Source organism: Callithrix jacchus, chromosome 5 (assembly GCF_049354715.1).
Source record: "Callithrix jacchus isolate 240 chromosome 5, calJac240_pri, whole genome shotgun sequence".
Lineage (NCBI taxonomy): Eukaryota > Metazoa > Chordata > Mammalia > Primates > Cebidae > Callithrix > Callithrix jacchus.
In genome coordinates this window covers 105,419,367-105,439,136 of record NC_133506.1, presented here as the reverse complement: position 1 = coordinate 105,439,136, position 19,770 = coordinate 105,419,367, and the positions used below count along the sequence as shown (strand labels likewise).

Sequence of the window (19,770 nt, the reverse complement as noted above, 5' to 3'; positions counted from 1 at the left end):
CAGTTTTCTCCATGTGGATATCCCATTATTCCATCACCCTTGGTTTAAAAAGCCATCTTTTGTTTGGTTGAATTACCTTGGCCTTTGTTGAAAATTACTTGACAGGTAAGCATAGGTCTGTTTTTGGACTTTGTGTTCTGTTATTGACTTGTATGTCTGTCATTATGCCAGTACCACCACATATTGATTTCTGTAGCTTTATAATAAATGTTGAAATCAAGTAGTATAAATCATTCAACAATGTTTTTCAAAATTGTTTTACCTAGTCTAGTTCCTTTGCCTTTCCATACGAATTTTTGATCCACTGTTGCTTTCTTCAAAAATCCTGCAGGATTTTGATGGGAATTGCTTAGAATCTAAAGATCAATTTTGGGAGGTTTGCTGTTTGAACAGTATTAAGTCTTTTAAGCCATGAACATGAATACATGGACATGGTATATTTCTATTTAATAGAGAACCTTGAGATATACCCAATCATATGCTGTCTGTAAGATAAACACTTTAAACAAAAGATATAGGTAGGTTAAAAGTAAATAAATGAAAAATAATATACCACGTAAGCATAGGAAGGGGAGAATTAGGTTGGCGCTTTATTTTTTTATTTATTTTTATTTTTGTTAATCAATGAGAGCTTGTTATGTTGCTCAGGTTGGCCTTGAACTCATAGCCTTGTCTCCTCAAGCGCCGGGACAACTGGCCGGAGCCACCGCAGCTCCCATAGGTTGGCGCTTTATTTAGGTTGTCACTAATTTCTCTTTGCAATGTTTGATATTTCTCAGTGTACAGGTCTTGAACATCTTTCATTAAATTTATTTGTGAGTATTTTTTTGTGCTTTTTTTGTAAACAAAGTTGGGGTTTTTACTCATTTTTATCTTCTAATTATTCAAAGCTGGTATGTAGAGACACAGTTGAATTTTGTAGATCGACTTATACACTGGAACTTTGCTGCTTTCATTTATTAGTTCTAGTAGCTCTTTGTAGGTTTCTTAGGATTTGCTACACGTATGATTTTATCATCTCTCAACCAGGACATTTTAAACTTTCCTTTCTCATCCATATGTCATTTATCTATTTTCTTGTTTGCTTACTTTTTTTTCCCTATTGGCTAGTGTACATGCACTTTTATAATTGCTGTTTTCCTGATAAATTACCCTTATATATGTATAAAATGTCTCTATTTCTTGTATAAATTTTATCTTGCAATCTATTTTATCTGACTCTTAATATAACCATTCTAGCCCTCCTATGCTTACATGGTATATTCTTTTTCATTTATTTTTAACCTATCTGTATCTTCTGTTTAAAGTATATCTCTTATAGACAGCATAAGATTGGGTATTGTTTCTTTGTCCACTGTGATAGTCTCTGTCTTTTAATTGGGATTTTAGTTTATTAATCTTTAATGTAATTAGTGATATATAGTGAGGTTTGGGTTTACCATTTTGTTATTGTTTTCTGTTGTCACCTGCTTTTTGTTTTTATGTTCTTCTTTTTTTAGCCCTCTCACTTTTGGATTATTTGAGATGTATTTTTATTGAGATGGAAAGCTTATATTTACTAATCTTTTTAAGTGATCTCTAGACATCTACTGACAGTAATTGCTTTAATCAAACAATTTTAGTATATTGTTGACTTATATTAAAGTAGAAAATAGTTTTTGCCCCCTTGAACTAGAATTATTTCATGCATTTGGAATATTTCTGATTTCTGAGGGATGCGATGAGGTTGCAAAAGAAATTTAGCAGACTTAGGAAGCCTAGTGAATAAAAGTTCATTTATTATAGAGTCTGGCTTGCCTTTTTTCTTTGTACTTTCTTACATGGGACAGAAGTTTACTTCAGGGGGGCATCAGCTTTGTCTTATTCCTCTTTATATCATGTTGTACCAAGTAATGACTAGTTAAATGCCCTGTAAAGGTTTGTGGAAAGAAGAAATGGTTTGCAGATCACTCTTAGGTCTGTCTTTCTGCTATAAAGCAAATCACAGCATTTGTGTAGTGCAACTCTGCAATTTCTAACCTTTTGGTAGTAATTATTTCTTTCTATATATTTCCTTTCATTCTTGTGAGGGAGAAAAATGACAAAAAAAAAAGTTTAAGAATGGTAGATGGAAGTTTTATTTTGTGATATGTGATTCCTATTCTGTTTCTTGCAACTTTATTTACAGTATTTAATATGCTATCTGAGAGTAACAAATTCGAATGAATCCTGCAGATTGTTCTCTGGAAGTAGAGCAGAAGTTCCATAAGCCAGCCACCATTGATATTAGGCATTGCATGCATATTTACCATGAATTAAAATCCTTTTGCACTCAAACTTTCTAAGATTGTTCTTTTTTTTTTGAGAGTAAAAAAAATCATTGTATTTTTCTTTTCTAGTTGAATACTCATGGAGAGTTTGGCTAACAAACCTAAGTTACAACATTTTAGTATATGTAATTTAGTACAGGGAACAAAAAGAATTAGAGGTATTGCACAGAGTTTAAGATTATTGTTGTTTCTATTGTTTGGCAGAGTGTTTGCAAGTTTAGAAACCAAATTGTAGTTCATTATTGTTCCTTATCATTTTTTAAACTTTTTATTCCCATCTACCCACCCCCTAATGTACCCTTCTTAAGCCCATGGCCAAGGAAGAAAACAAATGTTTCTAGTTCTTTTGTTGTTGTTATGTCCAACTGTGGTTAAATGTCTCTGAAGTATGTACAGCGGTTTCTTTGTGTTTGTGTTTTCTTATCTGTGACCACATTTTGCCCTTACAATAGACCCAGCATATAAGTAGACAAATATTACTATCCTCATTGTGCACATAGATGTTCCAACTTCAAGATTGTTGCCTAAAATCACAAAACTGGATATTGTCACTAGACATCCTGCCCATCCATCTTCTTTCTCTTAAACAGCAGCCTCTGAGGCTGGACTAATATTTTTCTAGATTAAAGTGATCCACATTAATTACAGCTGTTTTTCCAAATATGTGGGTGGGTTAGTGAACAGCTGTTCTTAACCCTAAAGAGAAGTAAAAGCACAACCGCAGAGAATGACAATAGGAAGCATCTTTCAGGCAATTTACAACTTGAGGCCAGGCCTCCATCCATCCAAACAAAAGCTGTTCCCTTCAAAGCAGTTTTCTTGGAAAGCTCAGCATACTGCAGCCTGTGATGTTCTCTCCTCTCACAGGTAAATTTGTCTTTTAGAGGGTGGATAGCTGGTGCTTACTTTATTCTATGTTGAATAATTTGACCTCTCCTACGCTTGCTGTTCACCAACAGACTGGTGAACTTGAAGCAGTTGTTTTCCACAACTTCAAAGCCTAGTGGAGTTCTTCATTCATGGTAGAAGAAGGAAGAAAGGAAGAAGGGAGGGAGGGAAAGAAGGAAGGAGGGAAGAGGAATACAGGGCAGAAGGAGGAAAGGAGGGTGAGGAGAAAGGAGGAAGTGGCCCTCTCAACTCACCAAGATGGTTCTTTACCCTTTTATCTGAACTTTGGAGCTTTCGTAATGTGAAAATTTTTGTGTGATGGTTGTATTCATCCATATATATTTGTGTGTGTATGTGTGTGTGTGTGTATATAAATACATGCAAATTTCTCACTCTAGTTTGTTTCTGGGTGTTTGTGATCTGTTAAAAATTGCTATATATAAACAGTCATTTTGCTTTGTCAAAGTGGGACCAAGTCAGTGGAAGATAGGGGCTGGGGTTTGTTTTCTTTTTTAGACAGAGTCTCACTCTGTCACCCAGGTTGGAGTGCAGTGGCACGATCTTGGCTCACTGCAACCTCCGCCTCCCAGATTCAGGCAATTCTCCTGCCTCAGCCTCTTGAGTAGCTGGGATTACAGGCATGTGCTACCACGCCCAGCTAATTTTTGTGTGTTTAGTAGAGATGAGGGTTCTCCATGTTGGTCAGGCTGGTCTCGAACTCCTGACCTCGTGATGCACCCACCTTGGCCTCCCAAAGTGCTTTAGTTCTATTTGACTTAGTAGCCTTCCATTATTCAGGTGGTTTTCTGTTAGGTGTTCAATTCCTCAGTAAGATGCCAGGCTGCAAACTATTTTCTTGTATTCAGCCACATTCTCCATGACTGTTTCTGATTGCTACCTTTAATCTTCACCTTGATTCAAAGTTTCTGCTACAGCTGAAGGGAAAGCACATAGGTACCTTTTTTCACTCAGCAGTGTCTTTTAAATTCGTAACCCAAAGGAGGATTAAAAATCCTCCTAACCATGTAATATACACCTAAAATTCTAGCTGTAGTATAACAGGTGGCTTCTCTAACATGGCTAATGAGCTGTAGCAGAAGAAAATGTATAACGTATGCCTCTTTACCTGAGATTTCACATTTTGTGTACCAGTTCTTTTTTTTTAAACTGGTAGTATAAAATCTTAAAAATTGTTGTTTGATCCAAAGACTGGTATGCTTCAGATATAAACCTGTAATGGTGTTTTCATCTCCTTCCTCCAGTTAACTGGCTCTTCAAATGGGAGAACATGTGGATTCTTTTTCAGAGGTTGATGATGTCATTTGTTAGTAAAAAATTGATTTGGGAAAACGTAAGTTTCACTCATCAGATAAACCCCTGTCAGGTGTTTGAACAACCAGGTATTTCCCCTACCACTTTTTAACTGAGTTATAAAGAAGACCTGGTGATTCACTCATAGGTTGGCCACAGAAGAAAGCCTTTATTATCTCTTGCTAGCAGCTTTTGAGCCCACCCCCATTTTTCCAGGTGGATCTGGAGCAGACATTGTTAGCTAATGATGATCACTTTTCTCATTTAGAGTCATTCTGCTTCCTGTATCATGCCAGCAGACTTCAGTACCCAAAGCCAAGGCCATACTCCTGTGTCAGACTACCAACATATAAAGAAAATTTCGTTGACCATGTTCGATGTTCCTATTGTGAATGATTTATTTAATTTCCGTTATTGCTCTATTTGCCATAATTAAAAATCAGGAGTAAATTGCTGTATTTGTCCCATTTTTCCAAGTATATTTCCCAAAAACTTATTCTTCGTCTAAAGCATCCGTATTATATTTGGAGAACCTCACATGAAATATGTAGAATAATGATTTGAGTACCTCACTCTACTTATTTTATTGAAAACAGGCCTCAAGCAACATTAATTTCTTTTTAGCTTTCAGAATAATTTTGCATATTCAGAACTTATTATCTTCAACTAAATTCTTTTATACAGTGTGCTTTATTTATATGAACACAATAGCATTTCAGTTTATTGCCATTTTATAATCATTTCAATTCATATATAATGAAAATACATAAAATATCTTAGAACTTCTTTTGTCAAATTGAGGTATATCTTATATACTGCTTCTTATACACCAGCAGATATACTCCTTATAACAGAAAAACAAGGGGAAAAAAACTGATAAATGCAAGAACTATATACCAGAACACTTGAATAGGAGACAATATCTCATTAAGAGAATTTAAGTTCAAATAAACAAAAATTTAATTGCTCTCAGTAATGTAATAAGATAAATTTTTAGGTGAATGAAATGGAAGTAGTAGGCCTGTCCACAGATCTGAATACACACAAAGTGTTTTAAATGCACAGATTTAAATACACACAATTTTGTAGTAAATACTTTCAATGAAAATTTTACATATAGCATTCTCAGATTATGGTGCAATAAAATTAGAAATGAATAAGAAAACAGCAGGTTTTCAACCAAATGAAAAAGAGAAATACATACTACAATAAAACTATAATACTTGAAAGACATTAAAAATTCCCATCACCAAATTATCCAGCTCATGAGGCTGGCATAGCTTAACTCATAATTTTGTTCAACTCTACATGCCAATTCCACAAGAATAAATAGAGTATATATAATGGACTGATTAATCCCAAAAGGACCTAAGAAAAGAACAGATTAAGGATAGACAAAATTAAGATGAAAACTACTGAAATGGATAATTAAATTTTTTTAACTTTAGATACTAGACTACAAAAATTAAAAAACACTGCACAACTAGTTATTTTGAATACATTAGTTGCAATAGGAAGCACAAGAAAATTTGATGGAATCGCTAGTGAGTATTTTTCAGTATGTAATGTGTATATCATAGAAATAGCTACTAAGCCAAGTGCAGTGCCTCACGCCTGTAATCCCAGCACTTTGGGAGACTTAGGTGGGCAGATCACCTGAGGTCAGGAGTTTGAGACCAGCCTGGCCAACATGGTGGAACCCTGTCTCTACAAAAAATACAAAAATTAGCTTGTTGAGGTGGCTGACACCCATAATACCAGCTACTCGGGAGGCTGAGGCAGGAGAATCCCTTGAACCCATGAGGTAGAGGTTGCGGTAAGACAAGACGGTGCCATTGTACTCCAGCCTGGGCAACAAGAGTGAAATTCTGTCTGGGGAAAAAAAAAAGGAAAAAAGCTACTAAACACTGAAGTAAATTGAAAGTTACCCAGTTTATTTTTCAAGGCAGGTATGGTACCTGCTAAGGTCAGAACATAAGATTGAAGGCTGTCTTGTTGATTAATATAGATGAAAAAACTCTAAGAATTACGTAAGTATTAAAAGGTATTTAACAGTTAAAAATAATATTCACTATGACCAAGTGAGATTTAGTATAGAAATTCAAGATTAGTTTAGTGTAAGACTTAATCAACTTAAAACAATGTTCATTGACCTGGGATGGTATACTGTTCTAGGCACTGGAGGGATACAAAGAGACATCTATCAATAGAATCCTTGTGCTCTCAAGGGTTTATAATCCAGTAAATTTAAAAAGACAATTAGTGGAAATCATGATATCCCCCAAACATTTAAAAATATCCTTAAAATGCCTCATAAAAATTAACAGGCTGGACGCAGTGGCTCACTCGTATAATCCCAGCACTTTAGGAGGCCAAGGTGGGTGGATCACTTAAGTCAGGAGTTTGAGACCAGCCTGGCCAGCATGGTAAAACCTCCTCTCTACCAAAAATACAAAAAAAATCCCGAGGTGGTGATGCATGCCTGTAGTCCCAGCTACTCAGGAGGCAGGAGAATCACTTGAATCCCGGAGGCAGAGACTGGTGAGCTGAGATCGCTCCACTGTGTTCCAGCCTGGGCAACAGAGTGAGACTCTGTCTTTTAAAAAATAAATAAATATATTCCTGACAATCCAAAATGTATAAAGGAAAGATAAGGTTTTTTCATATATATTTGTAACTAAAATTTAACATTAGTCAAAAGGAAAAGTAAAGGCATCTTCTATTAAAAAATAAAATAGTGCTGCCTCTTATCAAATGTCAGCTTGTATGAAAGTTAAAAAAATTAAAAAGGTACAGATATATGCAAGAAGGAAATTAAACTATCAGAATTCAAATGATTGTTATATATCTAGAAAATCTGAAAAGTTAAACAGTATAATAGTTGAATTTAGAAAAGTTGCAAATCTTAAGTTAACAAAAGTAAAGCATGTTGCTGTATTTTAACAATAGATAATATAGCAACAAATACGTGTTTACAATGGCACACATAAAATGCTTTCATACAATGTTCTGTGTATATGTGAATAATAAAACTTTAATAGCAAGTATGAAATAAGTTTGACTAAATGGAAAGTTGTACCCTGGCTAATGGGAAGGCCAGATGTATTAAAATTCCATGCTTACTATATTAATTACTAGATTTATTATTTATCCAAGATACTAATATAATATCTTCAGAAGCTTTGATACCAGCAGCAGTGTTACCTGAGCGTCTCAATTTCCCATCCCAGGTGATTCCTGTTTGTTTAAATAAGTGGCTAATATGTGACCTATTTAGATGAATGGAAAAACTATCAAAGGGGAAAGGAGGAAACTGTAAAGAATAAAATCAGAATAAGGCATAGAATATTGTAAACAGTTGATATTTTGTGGTGATGATTTTTTGTTCTAACAGCTTTATTGAGGCATAATTTATATACTGTAAAATTCACCCATAATCAGTATGTAGTTCAGTACCTTTTAATTTATGGTGTTATGCAATCATCGCTACCACCCAATTTTAAAATATTTTCATCACCCCAAAGACTTGCTCATTAATAGTAACCCACTCCCAATCCCAGGCAACCACTGAAATGTTTTGTCTCTATATGTTTGTTTTTCCAAGAATTTCTTATTAGTGATATACTATATTATGTAGTCTTTTGTGTTTAGCTTCTTTCACTTAGCATAATGTTTTTGAAGCTTATACATGTGTTAATAAGTAATTGTTCTGTTGTATAGATGTATCATAAGTTTGTTTATGCATTCACTAGGTAATGGATTTAACACTTTCCAGTTTTTTGACTATTATGAATAATGCTGCTATGAATATTTACATATAAGTCTTTGTGTGGACATTAAGTTTTCATTTCCCCTTTGTAGACACCTAAGAGTGGAGTTGCAGGGTCATGGTAAGTTTATGTTTAACTTTTTAAGATGCAGCCAAACTTTTCCAAGGTAAATGTACCATTATACAGTCTTACCAGTATTGTAAAAGGGTTCCAATTTTGATTGGACTTACATTGAATCTGTAAGTCACTATGAAGAGAATTGTCATTGAGTTTTCTATTCCATGAATATGAAGTGTTCCCTTATTTAAATCTTCTCTAATTTATTGTTTTGTAGTTGGCATTGTCTTACACTTCTTTTCAAAATTTATTCCCTAAGTATTTTATTCTTTATGATTCTGTTGTGAATGGAATTGTTTTCTTAAGTTCATCTTTAGATTATTTATTGCTGGAGTATGTGTCTTGGAATATTTTCATTTGGACTTTATTTTTGAAGGATAGGATCTTTTTAGTCAGATACTGAATTTTTGCTTTCTCTACTAAAATGGCATTCCACTGCCTTCTGGCTTCCATTATTTCTGATGAGAAGGCAGTCATTTATCATATTGTTATTTTTCTCTTGCTGTTTTGGAGTTTTTCTTTGACTTGAATTAATGTTTGACTATGAAGTGTCTAGGTGTGGTTCTCTGTGTCTGTCCTACTTGGTTTGTTTTGTTTTGTTTTTACAACTTTTTGGATCTGTAGATTATTTTTTCATCAAATTTGGATATATTTCAACCATTATTTCTTTTTCTTCAAATACTTGTTCTGCCCCTTTCTTGCTCCTTTCCTCCTGATATTTCCATTGTGCGCATGTTGATACCCTCAGTGTTACTGCATAGGTCTCTGAGGTTTTGTTCATTTTCTCAAACTTTTTGCTTCATTTCTAACATGTACTTTTCAAATCTAGAATTTGATTTTGTCCTATTTTTGTAGTTTCTGCTTCTGTGTTGATATGCCCTGTTTGTTGAGTCATTGTCACTTTATTTTTCTTTAATTACTTAAACATGGTCTCCTTTAATTCTTTGCACATTTATGATAGCTAGTTTGGAAGTCTTTTTCTGAATAGGACATCTGGACCTACTCAGAAACAGTTATTGTTTGTTCATTTGTTTTTTGTTTTTTTTTTTAGACAGAGTCTCACTCTATTGCCCAGGCTGGAGTGCAGTGGCATGATCTCAGCTCACTGCAACCTCTGCCTCCTGGGTTCAAGCGACTCTCCTGCCTCAGTCTCCCAAATAATTGGGATTACAGATGCACACCACCATGCCTGGCTAATATTTTTAATTTTTAGTAGAGATGGGGCTTTATCATGTTGGCCAGGCTGGTCTTGAACTCCTGATCTCAGGTCATCTGCCCACCTTGGTCTCCCAAAGGTGCTGGGTTTACAGGTGTGAGCCACTGCTCCTGTCCAGAAACAGTTTTTATTGACTGCTTTTTTCCCCCTGAGTATGGGCCACATTTTCCTGTTTCTTCACGTGTCATGGAATGTTTTTGCTAAAAACTGGATGTTTTGGATAATATAGCATAACAGCTCTGGTTCTGATATTCCTCACCCCTGACATTTGTCATTATTGTTGCTATGTATATTTGCTTATTCTTAAATGACAGGTGCAGACTTGATGTGCAGAATCTCTCTCTCCACTGGGGTGCAGCCAGCTCAGGTCTCTGCTCAATTTTGTTTTGTTTTTTAATTTTAACTTTTAGCCTAGCTTTCTTGGAGTCCTGCTTGTGTCTGCATAGCTGAGTAGTCAGCTGTTGGTTAAAGGTTATGCTCAAGCATCTTGAGCTAATAAGGCTTATACCTTTTTGGGTGTGTGTGTGTATGTGTGTGTGAGTGTGTGTGTGTTGGGAGAGCATCCAGTTTTCAACTATGCCCAGCTTTTATTTTCTGCTGAGCCCTCTCAGTTTTTCCTCACATGCAGGAAGCCTCTCAGTCAGTGAGAGATGTATGGAATGTTTGGGCATATATTCAGCCATCAATTAGCCAGGAATGTTTGGGGAGGTTAGCCCCCTCTGTGGCTCTCTCATTTCCAGAATCTCCTTGTTAAATTTCTGGATTTCTGAAAGTCTGCCCTTCTTCTCAACCAGGACAGCAACTTTTGGATAGCAGAGCTATAGGTTTTCTCTGTTCCTTTCTAGTTGAGTTTAATGCTTTGACCTCTCAATGCTACTGGGTGTCAGTTTTTTGCTCTTCCCCTTCAAATCATGTTAGCTCCCTGAGACAGCCAAGCTGCTAAGTTTTGTAGCCAGCCTTGCCCAGTAACTATTACATGTACTGGTACTTGGGGAGGGTGTGGCAGGGGTGGAGTAAGAAGCAGCCCCAAGCCGTGACTCCCACTATTCTTACACAAATTTCAGCAGCTTTTTTGTAAAAACACTTAAATTTGTCATTTGACTTTGGACATTTTCTGGAGTCCCAAAATGGCTGTTTTTGACACTTTTGTGTAGTTTTATAGTTGTTTTGAGGGGAAGGGATTTGCTGACCTCTTCAATTTGCCACAGCTGGAAGTCCTGCCTCCTGTTTTGTTTTGTAATATTTTTGGTTTTGGTTATTTTTAATTAGGCTAACTAATTAAAAACCTGAAGCACATCTGTATATTGTAGCTGCTTCAGCATTTTGCTTCACAGTGGAAGAAGTTAGGAGATTGTGATTAGATTAGGGGTGGGGCTGTGGTCCTAAATTTACTGACAGCACTTTCCTGTGGAATGCTTCCTAATAACGTGTTCTTGTGTAATGATGAAGAAAAAAAAAATTTTTTTTTTTTTTTTGAGGCAGAGTTTTCGCTCTTGTTACCTAGGCTGGAGTGCAATGGCACGATCTTGGCTCACTGCAACCTCTGCCTCCTGGGTTCAGGCAATTCTCCTGCCTCAGCCTCCTGAGTAGCTGGGATTACAGGCACGCGCCACCATGCCCAGCTAATTTTTTTGTATTTTTAGTAGAGACGGGGTTTCACCATGTTGACCAGGATGGTCTCCATCTCTTGACCTCATGATCCACCCGCCTCGGCCTCCCATTATTTTTTTAAGCAAGCAGATTCCCTTGGAATTCTACCACAACATCAAAAAGACAGTATATTCCTCTCTACAGAATGAATTTGTGGCACGGGGAAGGAAGTGACGAAGTTCTTTGAGCTGGTACAGATGTATATCTATATGAAAAATAATGGAAAGACTCATCCTTTTAAAAAGTTGCTCATTATACCGATTTAAGCTAAAATACTTTTCTTGTGCTAGAAAATTAAGCTGGACAGTTTGCCTTTTAAATAAAACCTTTCTAGTTATTTAGTAACAAATATACACAAAATAAAATGTATAACTCAGTGATGTATCACAAAGTACATGCCTCTGTTAACTACTGTTCACATGAGATGTAGTACATCAATCACCTGCACCAAGAAGTCCCCGGTGCTCTCTGGATCCAGACCCCAAGAAAGGGTTCTTGGATCTCACACAAGAAAACATTCGGGGCAAGTCCATACAGTAAAGTGAAAGCAAGTTTATTTCGAAAGTAAAGGAATAAAAGAGTGGCTACTCCCTAGGCAGAGCAGCCCCGAGGGCTGCTGGTTGCCCATTTTTATGATTATTTCTTGATTATATGCTAAGCAAAAGATGGATTATTTACGCCTCCCCTTTTTAGGGCACATAGGGCAGCTTCTTGATGTTGCCTTGGCATTTGTAAACGGTCATGGTGCTGGTGGGAGTGTCTCTTAGCATGTTAATGCATTATCATTAGCATATAATGAGCAGTGAGGACCACCAGAGGTCACTCTCATCACCATCTTGGTTTTGGTGGATTTTAGCTGGCTGCTCTAATGCAACCTATTTTACCAGCAAGGTCTTTATGACTTGTATCTTGTGCTGACCTCCTATTGCATCCTGTGACTTAGAATGCCTTAACATCCTAGGAATGCAGCCCAGTAGGTTTCAGCTTCATTTTACCCAACTCCTATTCAAGATGGAGTTGCTGTAGTTCAAACGCCTCTGATGCTCTACCACCATTGTCCTCTTCTCCTAAGACAATCACTTTCCTAACTTTTATGCTAATGACTTCCTTTCTCAACAGTTTCTATCTCCTAAGTTTGCATCTCTAAACATTATAGTTTACCTTTGCTTGTATTTTTTAATATTATCGAAATGATGTATTGTAGTATGTATTGTGACTGGTTTCTTTTGTTCAAAATTATGTTTGTAAGATTTATGTTGTTGCATACAGCAGTAGTTCATTTTAATTGCTGGAGAGTTTTCCATTGTTTGAATATACTACAATTTACATATTGAACATTCTGTTTGTAGATATTTAAGTTATTTCCAGGTTTTTTTTTTTTGAGATGGAGTTTTGCTCTTGTTACCCAGGCTGGAGTGCAGTGGCGCAATCTCGGCTCACCGCAACCTCTGCCTCCTGGGTTCAGGCAATTCTCCTGCCTCAGCCTCCTGAGTAGTTGGTATTACAGGCACGCACCACTGTGCCCAGCTAATTTTTTGTATTTTTAGTAGAGACGGTGTTTCACCATGTTGACCAGGATAGTCTTGATCTCTTGACCTCGTGATCCACCTGCTCGGCGTCCCAAAGTGCTGGGATTACAGGCTTGAGCCACCGCGCCCGGCCTCCAGTTTTAAGAGATTACAAATGTTGCTGCTCTGAATGTGCTTGCATGTGTCTTAATGTATAGATATGCATATTCCTTTTGGTTATATACCTAGGAGTCAAATTGCCAGGTCATAGGGTATATATATTTTTGACTTAATAGATGATTCCAACTTGTTTTCCAAAGTGATTATAACAATTTACCCTCATAAACTGTAAGAATTTCCATTGCACTCCATCTTAACAAAACATTTGCTATTGTTAGACTTTTAAAAAATTGATTTGTAGGAGTTCTGTATACATCTGGATAAGAGCCCTTTGTTCCTTATAAGTGTTGCAAGCATCTTCTCCTATGGGACTTGCATTTTTACTCTCTTAACAATGTAAGGATATGAAAAGATGTTCTTGATTTTCAAGTAGTCAAATATATCAATTTTTTTTCCAGTGTGATTGAAAGTGCTTTTTGTGTCTGATTGAAGAAATCTTTCCCTGCCTTAATATCATATTCTTTTATATGTTATCTTCTAAAAGCTATGTGATTTTGCTTTTCACATTTATATCTACATCCTACCTGGAATTCATTTTTGTGTATAGTGTGAAGTAGGTATAGAGGTTCATCTTATTTTTCCATGTGGATATTTAGTGGTTCCAGTAACATAGATTGAAAAGATGTTGTATCTGGCAGGGTTCAATCAGGAGAAAGAAATCACACCAGTTATTTAAACAGAGTTTATGGAAAAAAATGTTAATTAGGTATAAAGTTGTCAAATAGGTAACTAAAAATGGAAGAAGAGAATACTAAGATATCTCAAAAGTGGCAGTTTCCACTCCACAGCAAGAAGAATAAAAGGAAGAGGTTGGAATTACTAAAATTTAGAACCACGTGATGTCTGAGGAGAGGATACTGGCTCACTAGTGCTGGTATCTGGATTGGAAGATGCAGTGAGGCTAGTTCTGCAAGTGTTGGCAGAGCTATAAACTGGATTCAGCTACTGCTATAAGAAGGTACTACTGCTGGGAGTGAATAAGTAATGCTGGCATGTCACAGAAACAAGAAACAGACAGGAAACCCATAGGAGGAGCAAGTCCCTTCTTCCTCCTCTAGCCTTGTAGTCTTCCTTTACAACTTTCTATTGCCAGAGCAAAACATGGAGCCAGCTGGCAAAACCAAAATGTGATTTGTAGAGTTTAGCCCCAGCATTATAGAGCATTGTTTAGCCAGATGGGTTTGAAGCTGAAAGTGGCTTAATAACAAACACAACCTTCCTGTCTCGACTGCTCTGCAGAGCTAACTTCTTGATAAGTCAAGTGTACATATAGGTGATAGTCTATTTTTAGATTATATTTCTATTTCCTCTGTCTATCCTTGTACCAAAATTACACTATGTAAATTACTATAGCTTTATTATGTCTTCATATCTAGTAGATCAATTTTTCAAAACCAACCTATTCTTCAAGTGTTTAGCTGTCCTTAGCATGCTTTATCTTTCCTTTTTTTTTTTGAGTTGGAGACTTGCTGTCACCCAAGTTGGAGCGCAGTGGTGCAATCTCAACTCATTGCAACCTCCACCTTCTGGGTTCAAGCAATTCTCCTGCCTCAGCTTCCCAAGTAGCTGGGATTACAGGCATCCACCACCACACCCAGCTAATTTTTTGTACTTTAGTAGAGACATGGGGTTTCACTGTGTTGACCAGGCTGATTTCAAACTCCTGACCAAAGTGATCCACATGCCTCGGCCTCCCAAAGTGCTGGGATTACAGGCATGAGCCTCCGTGCTTGACCAGCACACTTGAATTTATAGAAAAACTAAAACTGCTTCATCTAGTCTCACAAAAAGGAAACTGTAGGATTTTGATTGGATTTCACTCAATCTATAAATCAATGTGGGGAGAATTTAAAATTTTACAATGTTAAGTCTTCTAATCTGTGAATATGATACATCTTTCCATTTATTCTTTAATTTTGCTCTGTAATATTTTTAAAACATCTTGTATAGAAGTCTTGTATAGCATCTGTTAGCTTTAATCTCAGCTATTCCATATTTTAATATTATAAATAGTATTTTTTATAAATTTCATTTTTATTTTGAAAATTCCAAATTACGTTATTTTCCTTACTTTTGTATAGTTAGACCCCATTATGCCTACTACCTAGATTCAATAATTAACAAGATTTGCTTCATTTGTTTCGACTATCTTTTTATTGTTGTTGCTGAAATATTTTAAACAAATCCTGGCTCTCATGTCATTTCACCTGTTTATACTTTTAAGTATTCATCTCTAGAAAATATGGACATTTTATTTATATCTAATTCTAAGCCATATTCACATTTCTTCTTTATCTTTTTAAAAATTTTAATTTTACATAAAAGAGCTAATGTGGTTTCTTTCATTGGGTGGATACCATGGATAATTCATTCAACAAAGATCATTTAGTCCAGCTGAATGAAACCTATATCCTTCATGTACTGATGGAAACACTGGTAGCACCTATTGAGGCCATATTTCAGGATCAGACCGTGTGGGTTTGATCAGACACAACAAGAGTGAGAACCCTGGCTGAATTTTCCTGGTGGCTCCAGTAGAGCTGCTGGTGACCCATCTTGCTTTCAGGAGTGCAACCAGGCAAAGGGCCTCTTTTATTTGAAAACTGTTTTTTTTTACTGTTGATATGTTCAATTTAATATTAACTTCAAGCATATTGTTCACATTTTGTATTAATTATTAAAATATTAGTTTAGCCATTACAATATTAAAGTATGCTCTATGACAATTCAGAACAGTTTTTTTCTGATATGAACTTTATTTCTAAACTCATTAATATTTTTGACATCTGCAAAGCCACAGTTACAAACCTACTTTGTGAATAAACTGTCTTTTTCTTTCAAATGTTTTCTATGCTTATAAACCTAATGTACAACAAAAATTGCCATTTGTCAAATTTAAATTTTTTTCTAGTCCTCTAGTGTTCCTATTAGTGAACGGACACATATCTTTCAGGTAGTCATCAGCGGGATTAAAAGCAAGTGCATTTTTGTGTGACATAGTTTTAGTTTTACATGCCCTTTAGTGACCTCCTCTTGCCTAGACAAAGTTGTTAAAATGCAAGGGGGAGATGTAGTTGTGAATTATTTTCCTTTGTGACTTTGCACAGAAACCTTTCTTTCATTCCTTCAACTGGTTTTCCTCCCCATGCAATATTCATAGGTCTGTTTCTAAGTGAGGACTATGGCTAGTGGGCCGTGAAAACTTCCTAGACTTGGCAGACTGGGCTGTATCATGTTCACCCTCTAACATGAGAAAATCCAGCATGGCAGTTTTCCTGCAGGCAGTTCAGACTCCTCATAGAGATATTTAACAGTGACTGAGGAGGAAGAGTCTCTGTATCTCCCCAGCATCTATAGTATGGATGGAACTAATTAATTCAGGGTCTAAAGAACAATTAAGTACTCCCAAGACCACAAGAATTAGCATAAAATTATTTTCAGCTGCAGTTTAACTTATCCAGCATATTGGTGGGGACTGAAGGGGTCTTAGGAGTTAGATTTCACTCACTAGTACTAAGTACTTGAAATAAATAATGACAGCCACTGGATGGCCTACCTTCTCCTTATCCTTCCTCCATTAACAGCACCTTCAGGTGTCTCACTGCAGATCAGAATGTACTAGTACTGTCTTATCCGCTGAGATCTTTACAATGTTTACTTCATTAAACACAGAGGATGTTTAAGTTCTTATTTAACTCTTTCAGTCAAATATAGATATTTTGCTGCTCTTGATGACTAATGTTAGGAGGATATGAAGAAAAGAATGAACTGTTTCATAGCTTTGGTTGAGCTATTGTATAAGGCCCTTTGTCTTTGTAGAATAAATTAGCAAATTTGTGATCATTTTCTATATCCTGACAGAATGGGAAAGGATCTCTTTCTTATGCATACAGCTAACCCAACAATTACCAAACTTGGATAAACAAACAAACAGAAAAGAACTAGGCTAATAAGATACATTAAATATAGAAAATGAGAATCTGTTTTTTATTTATGCATTTTGGATGGGGGAAGGGAGACCTATTGTGTACAACTCTGTAAATATGATGAGTACACACAGATTATAGCCTGTTAAAATTCTAGTTAGACCAGTGAGAAATAAAATTGTTTCTTCTGTAATTTATTACATAAATTTCTCATGTACCCATGAACATATAAGAAGGACCAGGGTACCTATAGGATACATTTCCTAGACTTGTTTGTTGTCCAAAATTTTGCCTTAATTTGCTATTGTTTTCTGAAGCAGAATTAATATAAATACAAGTAAAAATAAGGAAATGAATTTCAAAATAAATGTGAAGGCAATAATCTAAATATTTAGTCTAGTTAGGAGGTTCTGTTACTGAGATGTGTATTGCATTGGTATAGTTGACATAGTAATTGTAGTATGTATAGCAAGAAATGGAGGATTACTGATTACAGCTTTATGTGAATAGAATTAGAAGAACCTGATTTTCTTACACCAAGTCAAAGCACTCTTTTTATTATAAATTATTTATTTGCTTTGAATAGCTAAAAACATGTATCAGAAACATGAACTTTAAAACTGCTAAAATGGGATTCTTTACATAGAAAAACATAATTTCTTGGAGATTCTTGGTGACTTAAAGATGTTTTAAATGACATTTTAGTGCCTGAGAAAGTATTTCCAGTAAGTTTAACTTTTGTTTCATTACAGCTTTGCTGCTTGTCAGTAATTTAAGCAGATTTGTGACAGTGTTCAGTTTTCTGGGATTAAGAAAACTCAACAAAATGACCTCAACAGATCTAAAATGCTTCCTGTTTTGTTATTGTACTCTTTCGATCAACTCTGTGTCTCTCTGAAAAATGACTTGTGGATTCTTCCAGCTTTTTGAAAAACAGTTAAATTTGTGGGTACAAAGAAGTATCGGTATACTCTGGACAGATATAAGAAAGGATTTTTTCTCAAGACCTTTAAAACTATTTTTAACATGCTGTTTGAAGTATTAATTTAAATCTTAGGAAATAAACTCCTGTTAGTATAACTAGACTGTTTAAGTGACAGAAGTACTGTTTTATTTATGGCATCCAGTGTTTAGCAGAGAAAGTAACTGCCCCAGAATTGTAGGCATAAGGATGGCTCCTTTTTCCGAAATGAAGAAAGTTGTCCTAAATGTTGTTCATTATCTCTACAGCTGGAGCTTCATTAGCAAATGCAGTTAGAATAACCATCGTATTGCAGCAGCAGAGAAACTAAGTGCCACAAACCTTTGAGTAACAAAGAAAATAAAAAGAATTCCTATATAACATGTTCCACACTTATCTGTGTTCTGTGGTACTGTTTCTGCTGAACCAAAGCATCTACTACCTCAAGTTAAGAGAGAACAAACTCAACATGGCGTGAAATGACTGCACTGCCATTCACATTCATTAGAGTTAGATTGTTACCAGCCACAGGCATGACTGGCTTTTGTATGAGTAATAAAATAAAATGCTGTTTTGTGAATTTTACCTTAAAACATTATAAGACAGAGTACTCGCCTTGAGCCTGCGTCAAGTATTTTCAGGAGTAGGTTTATATCTTTCAGTGGCTTTTCTCACCATAATAGGGTGACCAGAAAGAAGTAGTCAGAAGTCAGGAAGAAGTATTGTATGAAGCCTTTGGAAAGGTCATGGTGTTAAGTCAATTTACCTTATGTTTAGAAACTTATATTTATCGGGCCAGGCTAACTGTTAAAAATATTAAAATTACCAAATTGTCATTTGGCCATCATCGTAACAATTTCAGGCAAAAATCGTGAATGGATGCTAAAGTTACTGGGTCAAAGTTCAATGAGAAATAGGATATTAATACAGTTACAAAGGGGAAAAAATAGTAACTTTGTAGTGGAGAAACCTGGCAGACACCTCATTCAAGTGATGAAAGTTATCAGTAATCAGTTATCATATTGACATTATGTGCCTCCTGAGATCATGCACTGAGAAGGCATCACTTCCTTTGTTGTTTATATCAAAAATGAGTAATCTGAATCTATTCGTGAGAAAACGCCAAACCCAAATTAAGGGCTAGTCTTCAAAGTAACTGGCCTGGTCTGTATATTTCAAAAATGGCAGTCATGAAAGATATGCCAAGTGACTTCTAGCTTAGAGAAGACCAAAGAGATGTGACAGTTAAATACAATGTGTGATCTGAAGTTTTCCCTTTTCCGTATTTCATTGACGTTTTTCTCTCCTATTAGCTAAATACTGAAGTAGTACATTTAAACAAAAAAAAAGTATTTCTAATAGTCTGAATATATCAGTATATCAGTGTCCCCTCCAATTATCTACTTTATGTGGATTTTAATCAGTATTGCAGATGTGGGTTGGGGCGTGTGTGTGTGTGTGTGTAATCCTGACAGGGTCTCACTTTGTGGCCAAGGCTGGTCTCAAACTCCTGGCCTCAAGTGATCCTCCTGTTTCAGCCTCCCAAAGTGCTGGGATTAAATTAACAGGTGGGAGCCACTGCACCCTGCCTGGGTAAGTATTTTTTAAGCAACAGTCATGAATATTAGGTCTCCTGGCCTACTTGAGTTACATATGAAGATACTGAAACTCAAAAATGTTAATACTTAATTGCCTGTAGTCCCAGCTACCCAGAAAGGCTGAGGCAGGAAGACTGCCTGAGCCCAAGGGTTCCAGGCTATAGTGAGCTATGATTGTGCCACTGCACTCCAGCCTGGGTGACAGTGAGCCCCTGTCTCTAAAAAATAATAATAATAAGTAGATAATAATTGTTTTATCAAAATTTCAGCCAGTAGAAGAAGTCATCGTGTTTTTTAAAAATACTAGATTACTTAATAGAAATAGCACCATGTTGA

General features: G+C 36.0%; 1 protein-coding gene and 1 pseudogene across 2 annotated transcripts in view; one reads left to right on the top strand and one right to left on the bottom strand.

Annotated features, from left to right (window-relative positions):
- NLK (nemo like kinase) overlaps positions 1-19,770 on the top strand; it is a 170,457-nt gene that overhangs the window by 70,738 nt on the left and 79,949 nt on the right. The window lies entirely within an intron of this gene.
- On the bottom strand, positions 15,335-15,504 carry LOC118153809 (small ribosomal subunit protein uS14 pseudogene; annotated as a pseudogene).